The 16,369-nt window shown below is 46.6% G+C and overlaps 1 protein-coding gene across 2 annotated transcripts in view; it reads right to left on the bottom strand.

The window, feature by feature from the left end:
• Window positions 1–16,122, bottom strand: part of tiam2a (TIAM Rac1 associated GEF 2a) — a 90,910-nt gene extending 74,788 nt beyond the window's left edge. For both annotated transcript variants that reach the window (XM_056295561.1, XM_056295562.1), the window contains exon 1: window positions 16,037–16,122. The gene's annotated coding sequence lies outside the window, so the exon portion shown is untranslated. The remainder of the gene's footprint in view (window positions 1–16,036) is intronic.
• Between the last annotated feature and the right edge of the window lie 247 nt (window positions 16,123–16,369).

A 16,369-nucleotide genomic window follows, 5' to 3' on the forward strand; every position in this document is an offset into this window, starting at 1 on the left:
GCTGGAGCCTATCCCAGCAGCCTTGGGCGGCAGGCGGGGAGGCACCCTGGACAGGCCGCCAGGCCATCACAGGGCGTTAACATAACTAATCAAGGACAAATGATCGAGCAAAGAAATTGTTGATGGTCATCTAAAACCACAAGAGGTTCTTGATCATACAGTCATAACTATGCACAAAAAAAAAGTAGGCTGATAGGTCCAGTAGTATGTGAGAATAGCTGCAGACACACACACACACACACACACACACAGATTATTTTTCACCATTTTGTTTTAACCTTTATTAGACAGCAACAGTGAAGAGGCAGACAGGAAATGAGAGAGCGAGAGCGAGAGAGAGGTACGACATGCAACAAAGGTCGCCGGCGGGGATTGAACGGTTGCGACCAAGTGCTCTGTGCCGTAACCACTCGGCCACGGGGGCGGCGGCGCAGCACTAATGATAATTTAACTGCTGCAGCGCTGTGCCAAGAGGATCCATATGTTCGCCATAAGCAAGCGCTCAACGTCGGCCATGACAGCGGTTTCATGGCCTTACAGTGATCAGAGTAGACGCCGCAGTCGGACCGCGTACACCACAAATAATTAAATTCCCTCCGATCCGATATGTGGGCATCATCAGCGCGACGTTTCGGGAGCGCCGTTTACAACGTACTCTGCAAAAATGAGCAAACAGGTGACCCGATAAATGACTTGACAACACAAGCAGGACAAAAGAAGGTCAGGCCGCGATTGGCTTATAACGATCAGCAGTCTCGTGGCTGCTTATTCATCACAGCCATGTCAGCTTAGGCCTCACACAGTGACACGCTGACAGGTAGACGCCGACGGGCACCCTCGAGCGTCCATTACAGGTGATTAGACCAGTCTCGGCCTGTCTAGTCCCTTTTACTCATGGTCAAGGTTAAGACGGGTGAAAATGAAACCTCACCCCAGCCAGCCATTAAGGGCAATTACCTTCCATGTTTAAAAGCCTTGGTTTTTAGTTACCCCACCGGTGGCTCTTAAGGACAGCCTCCGCCGGGAACTTACAAAGAGCTACCTCGGTGTTTAGAGCCCCAATGACTAGAACCAAAATCACATCACAAAAGAGGTTTTAGCCAACGCTGGCACGCAACTAACTGCATGTGTGTTTACACCACCAGACGGCATTAATACACAACGTTTTACCGCAGAGCCTCTGGTATTCTCATGACGTCAACAGATCTGCAACACACGCACACGTGCCCCCCCCCCCCCCCCCGACTGGGCCGAGCCCGTCTGGTTTGGCCGGACGTGATGCGAGACGGTGGGGTAAACCGGTGAGCCGACAGCCTCAGCTCCCCGGACCTACACTGTAGCCGTGTCAACAGAGGACCACAGTCACGGCTACTGAATAAACCATCTCTAAGTAGGAATCTACACTGTTTAGACTCAAGGGCATGACGCACTGTACCTGATGTGTGTAGGCATGCACTTATGGGTGAAAAAAAAAAGAAAAGCCTGTAAATGTTTTCAAACAATCATGCACACAGTAATGAGGCAGTAAGTAAAGATTAAAAAAAGATAATTGTGGAGCGTTTTACCACCCGCTAGCCGCGGAGAGTCCCAGTGTAGCTTCATATAAACTAACCATCACCATATCAGCATGGACTTGGGTTTTTCACAGCCACCAGCTCTCTACTAAAGAGCACTACTATACGGTGGACTATCTATCCCCCCCCCCCTCCCTTTTTCAGCCCAGTTGTATCTGGCCACCTAGCCCACTCTTCTGAGCCGTTCTGGTCGCTACTCCACCCCCTCTGCCGATTCGGGGAGGGCTGCAGACCACATGCCTTCTCCGATACATGTGGAGTCGCCAGCCGCTTCTTTTCACCTGACAGTGAAGAGTTTCACCAGGGGGACGTAGCGTGTGGGAGGATCACGCGCTACGTCCTCCCAGTTCCCCCTCCCCCCCGAACAGGCACCCCGACCGACCAGAGGAGCTGCTAGTCTAGCGACCAAGACACATACCCACATCTGGCTTCCCACCCGCAGTCACGGCCAATTGTGTGTGGGGACACCCGACCAAGCCGGAGGTAACTCGGGGATTTGAACCAGTGTTGGTAGGCAACGGAATAGACCGCTACACCATCCTGACGCCCCCGCGGTGGACTACCCATAACATTCTCCAGAGCTGAAATCATTCAGACTGGGTGGAAATTACAGTTATGTTGGACTACAACAGCTCTGCGTGGAGAGGTGCTGCACAACGCTGGATACCGAACTGCTGTGACTTTGACTTGATGGTGGCACTAAACAAGACAATAAAGCAAACTTGCTCATGCAGTCTTTCTTGCCTGACAGAAACGGTTATTATTTCCCTGTTATCAATGTAACTTCAGACCAATCCCTTTATTACAGCTCAAAGTCCAGAGACACTTGTATCTGCATATCTTGCAAGCATTTTTATTGGAGGCCTGACTGTACACGGTAAGAGGATAGGTATCTTGGCTATTCTGTCTGCTCAGCATCCCAAGATCATGGATACCTGGGGTGTAGCAGGACACACACACACACACACACACACACACACACACACACACACACACACACACACACACACACACTCTACATAGACATACCAAGCGGAGGCATTTCACAGGTCATCGTGACCCTGGCTATGTTAGGGTGAGGTTACACTATGCAAAGCCCTGAAGTGCATTACAAACATGCTAGACATTAAGTATGGGGTTTATGTGGTGCTGGGCAATATGGAAACTATTACCACAGGATTTTACACAATATCAACATACACACCACAATATCTGCTTACATATGCAAAAAGACCATGTTTAGAATCTGACTCTGGTAAAGAATAATATCAATGTAATGCACTTAACAGTTCAAATGACAACTAGTTATCAAATGATAATTACGCAAATATTTCAGAACTCATTTTGTGAGAAATTTTAGGCAACAGATTCTCATTATCATTACTTTAGACAACGAAATTATGAATTGCCATATAACAATATCCAAAATTCATCCCGATACAATGCCATTATATGACAATAAATGATCATATTGAATTATTTCACAGCACAGCGAAAAGCATAGAAAGCATGTGCACTAGTGTACATGTACACAGACATATGACGTGAGAAATGTATACACACACACACACACACACACACACACACACACACACACACACACACAGATCAGCCAAAACATTAAAACCACTGACAGGTGAAGTGAATAATGTCATCTCGTTACCATGGCACCTGTCAGGGGGTGGGATATATTAGGCAGAAAATTAACAGTTCTTGAAGATGATGTGTTGGAAGCAGGAAAAATGGGCAAGTTGTTAAAAGAATCTGGGTGATTTTGACAACGGCCAACTTGTGATGGCTAGACGACTGGGTCGGGGCCTCTCCAAAACAGCAGGTCTTGTGGGATGTTCCCGGTAGGCAGCGGTCAGTACCTCCAAAAGTGGTCCAAGGAAAGACAACCGGTGAACCAGCAACAGGGTCATGGGCACCCAAGGATCACTGATCCACTAGCCCATCTGGTCTGGTCTCACGGAAGAGCTACTGTAGCTCGAGTGCCCATGATGACCCCTGTCCACTGCTGCAAGTGCCTACAGTGGACACGTGAGCATCAGAACTGGACCATGTAGCAATGGAAGAAGGTGGCCTGGTCTGATGACTCACTTTTTTTTCCCCACAACATGTGGATGGCCGGATGCGTGTGAGTTGTTTACCTAGGGAAGAGATGGCACCAGGATGCACTATTGGAAGCATCTGTGGGATGCGCTAGAAAAATAAGTCCAATCCATGGAGGCCACACCTCAAAACTTACAGGACTTAAACGATCTGCTGCTAACGTCTTGGTGCCAGATACCAGAGGACACCTTCAGAGGTCTTGTGGAGTCCATGCCTCGAAGGGGCAGAGCTGTTTTGGCAACACGAGGGGAATCTACACAATATTAGGCAGGTGGTTTTAATGTTTTGGCTGATCGGTACACACACAAAGCCCTGCCGTATTCTGTAGAAGGTATCATTACATTTACATTTTGATATTCAGTAGAAGCTTTTATCAGAAGCAGCTCACAAAAGAGTCAGCAATTACCAGATATATTCACCTGCCAACCTACAGGCTTCTCAAGGCACCGAACAGTCATCACGTCATAGCCAAGAGTCATGTTGTGTAATTAGTTCAAGTGCACAACAGGTAGCTCACTAATAGTGGCATGAGTAATAGGAGATTTCAGTTTAGCTGGACCTAGCCAAAAATCAGGATAACAGTCATGGTTCGAGACCATCTATGAATTAAATTAAGGTATGCCTGGAAAAGTAAAGTTTTTTTTTTTTTAATGAATTTCTCGAATGAAATGGGAGGGTCTGTATCTCTGAGAGAAGATTGTTCATTCCACCATTTTGGGGCCAGGTGGGAGAAGTCTGGACAGATAGCTAGGCCCTTTTGAGGTGGGATCAACTTGGGGTCAAATGTTCAAAGTAACGGGGAGTGCAGAAGAGAGGCGAAGAAGAGAGTGCAGGCAGGGTGGAGTGGGTGGAGAAGAGTGTCAGGAGTGATTTGCAACAGAAGGGTACCAGCAAGAGTTAAAGGGAAGCTTTACAAGATGGTTGTGAGACCAGCTATGCTATATGGTTTGGAGACAGTGGCACTGACGAAAAAACAGGAGGCAGAGCTGGAGGTGGCAGAGCTGAAGATGGTAAGATTTTCATTGGGAGTGATGTAGAAGGACAGGATTAGGCACGAGTATATTAGAGGGACAGCTCAGGTTGGATGGTTTGGAGACAAAGCAAGAGAGGCAAGATTGAGATGGCTTGGACATGTGTGGAGGAGAGATGCTGGGTATATTGGGAGAAGGATGCTGAAGATGAAGCTGCCAGGCAAGAGGAAAAGAGGAAGGCCAAAGAGGAGGTTTATGGATGTGGTGAGGGAGGACATGCAGGTGGACTGGCGTGACACAGGAAGATGCAGAGGACAGGAAGAGATGGAAACGGATGGTCCACTGTGGCGCCCCCTAACGGGAGCAGCCAAGAGAAGAAGATCTACAGTAGCCTTTTAGAGCTCGAATGAAGAGAGCGAGTAAATAAGCACATGTTAATCTGGATTTACTAGTAAATTGGTCCAGAGAGCGAGCAGCAAGTAGGGGTGGGGGGTGGCGGAGGAAAAGAAAAAGAAAAGAGGATCAATTCAGAGCAACATCATCATACTAAGCCATGACGATTTTGATATAGCATTTCCCTGCATCGCAATGTAAAAATGACATCTGAATATGTCCTCTGTTGTAAGTTTTTGTAATACACGGGGCTTACAGGTACCTTTTCTTTGGATTATTGTAGTTTTCACATCTTACTGTGGATAAGAGGGGACAAAGCCCGAAAAAATATGATATCGAATCAAGAGTATTTTCAATATCGTGACACTTGAAAAAAAATCACAGTATTTATCAAATCAGCAGTAAAACATCATTGTAAAGCCACATCGGGATTCCCAGCCTAGGCAGCAAAGCTCTGAACTACATGCAGCCAGCAAACACGAGCCAAGGCAAGGACACAAACAGAAGGGATAGACCTCCCCTGGCTACAAACCATCCACTTTATGTGGGATCGGTGAACCGATGCTCAACTATCTGGATGGACCAGACCTCAGCAACTCGGGCTGGGAGCATGAACCTGAGTGAGTTTGAAAAGTCACCCGAGGCTGTAACGGGAAGGGGACTGTGTGTGTAGACATGGATGTACCTTTTTTTTCTTTAATTTTCCCCCTTTTTCTCCCCAATTGTATCCGGCCATTACCCCACTCTTCCGAGCCATCCTGGTCCACTGCTCCACCCCCTCTGCCGATGCAGGGAGGGCTGCAGACTACCACATGCCTCCTCCGATACATGCGGAGTCGCCAGCCGCTTCTTTTCACCTGACAGTGAGGAGTTTCGCCAGGGGGACGTAGCGCATGGGAGGATCACGCTATTCCCCCCCAATTCCCCCTCCCCCCGAACAGGCGCCCTGACCAACCAGAGGGGGCGCTAGTGCAGCGACCAGGACACATACCCAGTTGTGTCTGCAGGGACGCCCGATCAAGCCGGAGGTAAAACGGGGACTCGAACCGGTGATCCCCGTATTGGTAGGCAACGGAATAGACCGCTACGCTACCCAGACGCCCCACGAAGGTGCCATTTTAATGGACTGAGAAATGAGGCCACACTAGACATTCCCCACAGAGGGGTGCTCAACACTTACAGACAGACCGGACACCTGCTGCTGGTGTGCGTGTCCGACTGTGTGCATAGGAACACATAACTGCTTGTTCCTGTTTACCAACAGCTACTTTCCCATATCTGTGTAAGGGTCAAACATGCGATAAATGGGAGTGAATGGAACGCAGTGGAAAAAGTCAGACGACTTGTTTGAAGCCAACTTGCTTTTGTGTGCGTGCGCACACGTGTGCTTTTGTACATTCCTCTGGCAAAAAAAAAACATTTGTTCTTGTTGGAAACACATCTTGTTTCTAAATAGTTTGGCAGGAGTTCTTTAAAACCTACCCTCGATAAATTAAAAGAAGACTGGATTTCCACCAGCACATTATCACTTTGAATTATTTAGGGGCCTTTATATCGACCTATAATCCAGGACAGGTGCTTAAAGCATTTAAGCATGCAGCGCGTTGTTAAAAAGGGAAAGTTAAACATGCGGCGCAAAATGCAAAGATTGAACTATGCAAACAAGAGAATACCTGATCCTGTTTCTCCGGTCACGAGAGTACGGCGGCACGTGCGCCAGCCTGATCTGATTAGCAACCCACGTACAAATCTGCACAAAACAAACTATTTCGTTCCATTTATCCTCTCAGAAAAGGAACACCATTTCTAAAGACTGATAACACACACACGAGCCGGCACGGAAACAGGCCGGCGTCTCATCTCGGGGCGAGAAAAAAGGCCAGGCTGATGCACTTGTAGCCGCGCCACATGTGCAGCCCTTTCACAGACTTGATTAAATTGTCTTGACAGTCATTATTGCCCCATCCATACAGGGAGGCATGAGAATGTCAGTGAGGGCCAAGCTCATTCACCAGTTATTGTACAGAGGGCCCATGGAAAAAAATAAAAGGAAAAAAATAAATTACTCCCCCCCTATAAATCAAGTCCTTTTACACAATCGGCAAATCGCTGACAGTCGACAACCCCATTTGAGCTTACAGGCACCCTGAAAATAATAGGGGCGCCCCTAATTTTAGTTCTGTAAAATAAAATTCCTCCACCAATTAAATTACCGCTCACAGGCAGATGAGACAGCCTGCAGATCTCCCGTAGGACAAGCTGGTGGAAACGACAGGCAGATGCTCCTACCAGCACAAGGCCAGAGGAGGTCAAGCTGCTCCATTATACAAAGACAAGGGGGGCATTTATTCACAGCCTTTGGCTCCCGAGCCGGGGTGGGCTCAGAGGGAACGGAGATGGCTACTTAACCCTTTGAGGGGGACGGGCAAATACAAACCAGCCTCTGTCTCGTCACTGGTGGAGAGGAGAGCGACACATCCGATCGCGCACAAGCGCAAACTTGTAAAAAGAGTAAAAAGAGGAGAAGAAACGAAGGAAGGTGCATGTGAAGGGCAAAAAAAACCTCACTTGAAGTGACACATCGGCTGATTTCCCCTCCTCCCCCGAGATTTTCCAGCTCCTGGAAGACAAGAGAATCCCTTGCCACCCAGCAGAGGGGCCGTGCAGAGTGGATAATAACAGGAAAGAGGGAGCTCAGACAACACATGAGAAGAACACACAAACACACACACACACACACACACACACTCAAAACAGCCCAACTGACAGTAATGGTGACCACAGGAGCAAAAAGCGGTTTGAACGATCGAACCTGATCCGGCGTGTCTGCGGAATCTGTGCAGCCGTTTTGTCTCACACAAGTGGAGAGTGACTCTGGCTTACCACACATCTACAACGTGGTCCAGAACAGAAGGGTGCATGCAATGCATGCGTTGTGTATCTCGAGTCCGAGCCTGCCGTGGCCCGTAGCCAAGGCGCACAGGATTCAGTAGCATGCACGACTGCGAGGATGCTTGTGAGAGAGGGTATGTATTTATCAGCTTGTCAAAATACATGTGAACTCAGGGGGAAGTTAACTTAAAGAAGCCAGTAGTGCTACAAGACAATGTAATGTGCAAAAATAATAATAATAAGCAAAACACATACACTACACACTAGGCACACACACACATACAACAGAAGTGCCATCTAAATACACATGTATGCCTATAAAGTTAAAATATAAACAGTTTACATTCTTCACTGCAAGTTTCCATCCACTTTTAGATTCAGAGAAACAAAAGCATTAAAAATCAGGGGTGCGGAGATATTATAGATAAAGAAAGCAGTGGAAATATTAAACAAGTGCATGAACCCATTGTGACGGTTTAAGTGTAACTGACAACCAACCCACTGAACTGCATCAGCCGGCTAACTGTCAGGAAAACCCAGTTCCTGGCTTTTCTCTAGACTGTTATTATTAGCTAAGGCCTGGGCACACCGCTACAAAATATATGCACTGTTAAATATTGTTATTAGCACCAAAAAAATAAAAGAAAGACAACCACAAGTTTCCAGTGAGGCTGCTTTCTCCACGCGAGCAGACCACAGGGCACGCTGCTGTAAATACGCTTCAGCGTAGAGACACACACACACACACACACACACACACACACACACACACACACACACACACACACACACACACACACACACACACACACACACACACACACACACACACACAACAATCAGGAGCTGGGTGGGTGCCTAAAGGGCCATGAATGGTTCTGAAAATAACCCCGACAAAATATCACAGTTATTAGAGTCAGTCTCTTACAGTAAGATATGATGTCAGGCACTCGGCTTCGAATGGCTGAGAGAGAACTGGCAGGCGGGAGCAAAATCTGCGATGCTCCACCAGCATCTACCGCCGAGGCGAAATGACTGATGGAGAAAGCCTGATTCTACTCGCTTCTGTTGACAGAGAAGTTACACCCTTGGAGAAGTCACTAGGTCGAGTGACACGGGTTCAAGTCACAAATCAGTCACCCGCCAGGGTGTTTCGCTCCATGGATCAGTAGCGTCACCAAACTAAATTAATGAATCATTTCACAGTCACTCAAGTTCTCGTCACATGAGATCCCACCCCGTAAATGGAGGATGAAGAAATAAATGCTGGATATATAAAGGGATTGACTGCACTTCATCTCAAGGGAAGGTACTTTTTTACCCCGTCATACTTGCAGTTGGCCTCCTTTTGTCAAAGCAGACAGATGAAATGGGGATCAGATAGCCCAATTTTAAACCCCCCGAGAAAGCCAACAGCCGTTGCGCAGGCTGCTGTTTCAGCGATGTAGACGCCGGTGATGGTTGGGAGACTGTTATGTCGCCTTACACAAGAGTTCCTATTATTCAGCTACATGGAATGCAGGCAGAAGTGCTGGCACACAACACATGTACCACGGTGGCCCCACAAAATCTCACATGATGTTCTCATATTTATATATACACATCATATGAGAAACACACACACACACACACACACACACACACACACACACACCAGTTGTTTCACTGCACACAGGATATGTGCATTTTTTCCTTTTAGTTGTGAGTCACTCCTCCCCCCACCCCCACCCCCCAAGAGCCAGTCTAAACTGAAACATCTATCCCCTAATACGTCCTCCCCCATCCATGGCGACCCATCTGGAGCAGCCAACAAAGGTCCTGTTGAGTGGGCTAAACCACCAGGGATGTTTGGGTGGTAGAACGAGATGACCCATAGCCACTAATCCTGAGGGGCATTAAGTGTCAGGGCTAGGCGACTGAAATGAGTTCGGGTCACTACAAACACGATAGCTTAAGAACTTCCCACAGCAAAGTTCAGGCGGTGCAACATTCCTGCTTTAAAGCATTGTGTGGACGGGAGGGAAACCAGGACGAGAGCCCTGGGAGTCTATAAAACAAGCTGTTCGGTTTCTTGGCTACGGTACCTTTAATAATATTAGGATTGAGTCGGGGAGAAAATTAGAAGCCAGCTTCTCCCATGACTGCAGAATGTCAGCTACCATTAATAGACTCTGGCAAATCGTGTGCACACATAGTATGCACAGATATGCTGCACACTTTCAAATGGTCTGATGCACTTTGGTTGCTTTCCATGTCCTCTCCCATATCACACTATACTATACTGCAGGGGCATACATGTTTATTGACGTGTCAATGAGCTTCTTTGCATGGCAACTTTTAATACTCAACTGACACGCCCGTGAACCCGCTCTAAGTAGACTACTAAAACTTTTAAAAAGCAGCATTTAAAACAGCATGATGGCATCTGCTCTGACATCACTTGGGGAACGAGAGGCATTAATATTTTATTGCTGTCCCAGGTTGGGACAGGCATGGTGGCAACCTGCACCCAGCAGAGCCTGTCAGACCAGAGACAAACCTTGGGGGGAACCTGCTGGCAATAATATTGATGAGGGATGTACATTTGACCCGAATTCCCAGTTTGAGTACTCACGTGAAAGTTAGAAACAAGTACTATAATGATTCATTGATGCACCTACGAAAACTAGTTACACTCACTCCAGCTAAGTCTTCCCATTGTATTGATCTCGAATGGCTAAGGTTTTTCATTTCATGAAACCCCAACATATATATATATATATATATATATATATATATATAAATAATTTAGTGCAAACACATCATCCATTTGTGAAATCAAGGTCCTAAACAAGTACTTGTGTCCATTCCCAATACTGACCCAACTTTACTTTATATCAACGGTGGTACCCTTCCTTCCTTCCTTCCTCAATACAAAAGGGAGAGTTCGATTCGGACAGTACTGTGAAAGAGCTACAACTAAGCAGGTAAAGCAATCCCGTGTCACGTAGCATCAATTTAAGGTGTAGAAAGTAAAAACATTCCCTCATCATCCAAAACCGGTTCAATACAGTCCATGCTAGAGAGAAGTCCACAATGTTCTCTCCTCACACCTGTGGACCCGTCAACCGAGAAACTCTACCCAGCTGCTGAGCGGCAGCGCAGCCAGGGTGGTATGGGAGCTGGCCAGGCGCAGAGCTAGTTAACCTTTCTGAGCCAAAAAAACAGTGAACCCCAGGGTTGAACTGCTCTTACACAATAGCAATGTGGAGAACCAGTCTTGACATGGGAGGAGGAGAAGAAGAGCGGCGCTGGGAGTTCCTTGGTGAGGAGAGGGAAACTTGAGTAGTAATAAAGAGAGGACAGACAACCCCAAGGCTACTGCAGGATAGACAGCAATAGAACAAACTAAGCAAGCCCCACCCACCCACAAACAAACACACACACACACTCAGTGACCTGGCTAACTCACATATCAGCTTCTCCTACTCTTGCTTATATCAGACAGTCTGATTGTACCCTACTATTTTATATGGAAAGAAACCACAGGGAAAATACACTAAGCTTAACGTTGGGTCACTTTATTGCACACATACTACAATCTACACAAAATAAACTAGACTACCACTACAATCAACTTCCAGTAAGGCCAGCTCTAACAATATATCCGTAACCATTTCGTGGTTCTTCAGCATATCTTGACGTGCTTTACTGTTAGTTCCTCCACAGGCATATGCTCTTTCCTTCTGGCAGCCGAGGCAGGTGAGCCTAAGAAGCCTTGCCGATGATATCACGCCGAGAAGCAAGTTATTTGGATACATTTATGTCTTTGGAGGAAAAGGGCAAACATAGTGAAAGAAAAGAAAATCTTTAATTGAGCGCGTTCAGTGTGTGGTTGCCAGGATTGCTGGTGACCTAAAACAATCAGGACCCGGTCTCTGTTTACACTGGCCGGATGCCAAATGACTGAGCTAACATGACAAAGCCTGGAGACTGAGGAGCGGAGGAAGAGGCTTATCTCGCTTGGAGATCAAACCAGTGATAAAGTAGGAGGGAGAGATGGGGAGGAAGAGGAGCGCTAATGAGCCCTAAAATGCACCTTTACATGCCATTAATATGACCGCTGTAAAAGACCCTCCGAAGCAATCAACCTGCTTGTCGCAAAGCCCAAGGAACCGTGGAGACAGGAACTTGCTAAAGCCAATGCAGTTCAAAGCAGCGGGCTGGGTAGGTGGGCAAAATACAAGCTATTGCCTAAACACACGATAAGATATATTGTTGTGGTTACAATGATTACCAGAATTATTATGTACTCTGATGGCTAAGATAAAGCAGATAAAGAAGCAGGGTTTGCCGGTGTTTGGCAAACCCTAGCTGTTCGGCCCATATTGAAGCCACCAAGCGCTAGAGACTGTTGTGATTCCCCCATCTGATTTTTTTTGTTTGTTTTTTTATCCACAAGACTTAAAGTGCACAACAGTGGAGTGCCCATTTGTTCTCTCTAAAAGAGATAAAGCAATATGATGCAAAGGTCACAGTGGAGTCAACGTTTGCCCGCTGAAGAACAGGTGCGATGTGTTGGAGTAAGTATGTGCCCTGACTCTTTTCCCATCCATCAAGAATAACAATGGAAGACACATGGCACCAACTGGAGAGTGATGCACCTAGCGCTCTGGCCTATAGTACCAGCTGTGTTTGCATTTCCAATAGGGGATGAATTGTAAGTGAGACCTTGGGGCTTCTGGACTGAGGTAGGGGGCGATCAATCACAATTACTATTGTTGTTAGGCTTTACTGGTTAGCAGGGTTACAGGCAAGGATGAAGGTGGCAACATGTACGACTCATACAGCAGCACGGCTGTTGGGTTGTCTGCGGAACGTAAAGACACATGCTTTAGTTAGGAGTTGGAAGTAAAAACGCAAATATTATCATGTGCCCATGTGTGCACATTATGCACACAGACAAGATGCAACTTGACTCCCAACGGCTTTCGTTCACAATCAAAGGCTCAACGGGGATTCAAATACAGATGGCAATGTGCTGCAAGAATGCGCTTTAAGCATAAAAGATCACTAACCCACCCCTACTGGGTTCAGCACAACACATAAGGTTGTCAAGATGCTGTAAATCATATGCAGAGCAATGCAAACATACACCAAATAGTTAAAGCATCCATTGTTCAAAGTCCCATCCGTTTCCTTGTCCATACACTTAAATAATCATAGAAGTATCGCCACCCACAGCTTATTAATCAATTGGATAGGTTTAATGCACTGAGACAGCACATTTATTAGACTGGGACACTGTCTGGCGTGCATACTGGATTTGCATCGAATGCTAATCTATCGCTACCATGGGGGCTCTTTGCAGCTTGTTCACCAATAGCGATGTGATTTATATGGCAGACAATAAAAGAATGGTAATGCATTAGTGCAGGATGGTTCACAGCTGTTAACATCTTATTTCTACTGTAAACGTCAAATCTGCATGTGCAGTAGTGGTTTCTCTGGGGTTAATTTAAGTCCAAATTCAAACCCCAGTCTCCTGGCACAGTTCAACAGTCGCCTTCCTCTTCATCTTCTCCTCAGACCTTTGCTTCGTCACTCTTAATCCGCAACCTCATTTGACACATGGTTTAAGCTCCTTGCACCATTTAATCTTCATTTTCTTTGCAAAGCTCAATGGCCATTCTTTGGCTCATGACCTGCAAAGGAACACAATTCAGCTTGGGCCTATGCATTAATCTCCTCAAAAGGCCACCATTGTGCATCTGTTCGGGGGTGTCAACCTGAACACAAATGGGGCATGGGTGCATCAATTCAGGTAAGGATAAGACCCATGTCGGTCTATTGAGAGAAAATGAACTTTTCAGTTTGTGCAGCGGAGCTAAGGATCTAACAGGGACAAATGCAGCTAACTGAACAAACCCCTCAAACTTTATGGGTGTCAAGTACACCGGCTGGGTGGCCACAGCAAAACTAATTTCAGAATCACTGGTTTATGCATCAAATGAGTGGCAATTTCAACTGTTTTCAGTTTTATAGCCTGTTTTGGGGCTGTGTGCAAACATATCAGAGGCAAAACAATAAAGTCAGTGCTGTGTTGTTGCTAGCCCTGCATCTAGTCATGCTGCAGGACGGAACAGTGGGCAACGCAACATGTCCTAAGGGAGTCATGTGCCTTGAGGTTGGCGTCACACTGAACGCGGTGGCCAATGAGACGTCCTGCCCAAGATGCTGTCAACACCAGCTTTGAACTCACCTGCTTTTTATAGCAACCACCCCAGACACTGCTGCCCATACACAACCAACAAACGCTTCCAACGCCAAATATAATCTGAACCACAGCAGCAAGAAATAGAACATACAAGCAGTCATTATGCTTAACTGAGTACACTGGCCAAAATGAAACCTGGAATATCCAGCCTAAAAAAAAAAAAAACATAAAACCATCTCCCAGGTTTTTCTGCTTCCACCATCAGATACTGCAAAATGCACGTGGAAAACAATCTAAAAACAGCATACAAAAGATTTGGGCCCTGCCAGCCACTCTCACTTGATTTAGGTCTTGAAGATGTGCCGTACGGAGCTTACCATGAAGAGCTGCTGTGCCCCACCCCCACCCCTCGAGCGCCTCTCCACCTAGAGACAGTAAAAGGCCTTCATCCCTTTTTACGGAATGTGACAATAAGCACAGATGTTATCCATGCCAGATAAGTCACATGCGCGCCACCTTATATGGAGAAAAATCTGCCGGGGAGAAGACATGAAACATTGGCGCTTCTTAGCTCATGTGCAAGCACTTGAGAATTAATGATGGTGGCCACTCGCTCACAGCCCCTCCGATGGGCCTGCAAAGAGGAACAATAGAGAGTCCCTCACATAGGCCCTGGCTATACACAAAAGTATGGAAAGCAACAAAAAAAACTCACTTGCCGTTTAGGAAATCACAGCCGGGTTATACTTCTTGACAATCAAAAACGCACACACAAAGAAAATTAACTTGGAGAAGGGTCTCTCCGATGAAGCGACTTCTTGTCATAATTACATCGGTGTTTCATAATATCACAGAGCCTATAAAGTTAAATTAGATGAGTGATCAGCTCGAGACACTTGTGAGGCAACTTCTAGCCACCCCGGGGGGGGGGTGTAAGCATTTCAGCATGTCTCCCTTTTTGTTACTGGTAAACAATTTTGACCGCCGATTGTCGTGTCAGCCAAGATGCATAACCTTCACTCACACGGCATATACAGGCAGAGAGAGAGAGAATAATCAAAACAATACTGGTTTCAAACAAAATTAAGGGGCCACACTCTCTTTGCATCATTCTGACTCAAGACCCCTTCTGAACCGACGTGTGGAGTGTGTGTGTGTGTGTGTGTGTGTGTGTGCGCGCGTGGGTGTTTGAGACAAGAGCAGTAAAAATAGACTGTTCCTTGTGGTCATGCATGTCTCCACCATAAAAAAATGTGCGCCACAAAGACAGAGGCATGTGCATTGTGCTTTGCCTGAATTCTTGAACCCAACAATTTTGGTTGCTTCTCTCTGGAAGAACACCGTGCACATTTTCGCATAACAACGGCAATTATTCAAATAAATACCAATTTCTGCCCAATCCATTAAATAAGCAGGAGAGCTGGAAAGCACGGCGAAACATAAACCAGTCACACAGCATGTTCCTGTCTTCGGATAAACAAACAGCACCATAGCCTTGGGTTAGCACGTCTCCTTCTTTCCTCCATCAGTCTCATTTTCATACTCCGGCTTTCCAAGCAGAGGTTTATTCGAGAAAATTTCCGGCGGCCAAAATTGACATTACGTCGACTTATCCAATTAAGAGGCGCATCGATCGCTCGGGGATCATTAACCAACAATAATTACCGTCACATCATTAAGTACATTTCATTTTTCCACATTTCCACATCGGTTAATCTCCCTCGCCAAGTTAAGAAAAATGGACAGACTCTAACCCGAGCCTTCAGACAGATGAACGACTGGGCCAGGGAGGCTCTTAAAAAGTCAAACACTAGCCTGGTATTTCATTATTATTATTGTCATTATTATTACTAGCCAACTCAGCAGTGTGCAGGGCCCCAGGAAAGTCAATCTGGCACCTTGGAGGTCGCGGTTTCCATGACAGAAGGCCCTTGATACCCAAAAGGCGTGACGTCCCTTCCTTCTGCCATCCGGCTCCATTTGCTTTGGTGGGGCCCCTCACACCGGGGGTCCAGGGGGGGACCTTTTGTTGTCTTCAAGCAGCTAGAGCAACCCTCCACCCCTGCTCACAGCCACGGTACTTCCCCAAACAACAAAGGAGGTAAATCACCACAGCATTTTACGGGAAGGGGCCAAAGGTCTCCATTTCTCCCCCCCTCATAAATCATTTGCTATAAAGGGATATAATAAGCAGCTCCTCTCTCAGCTACATGTTGAACATCGCCACTCCA

Source organism: Lampris incognitus, chromosome 16 (genome assembly GCF_029633865.1).
Source record: "Lampris incognitus isolate fLamInc1 chromosome 16, fLamInc1.hap2, whole genome shotgun sequence".
NCBI classification, from domain to species: domain Eukaryota; kingdom Metazoa; phylum Chordata; class Actinopteri; order Lampriformes; family Lampridae; genus Lampris; species Lampris incognitus.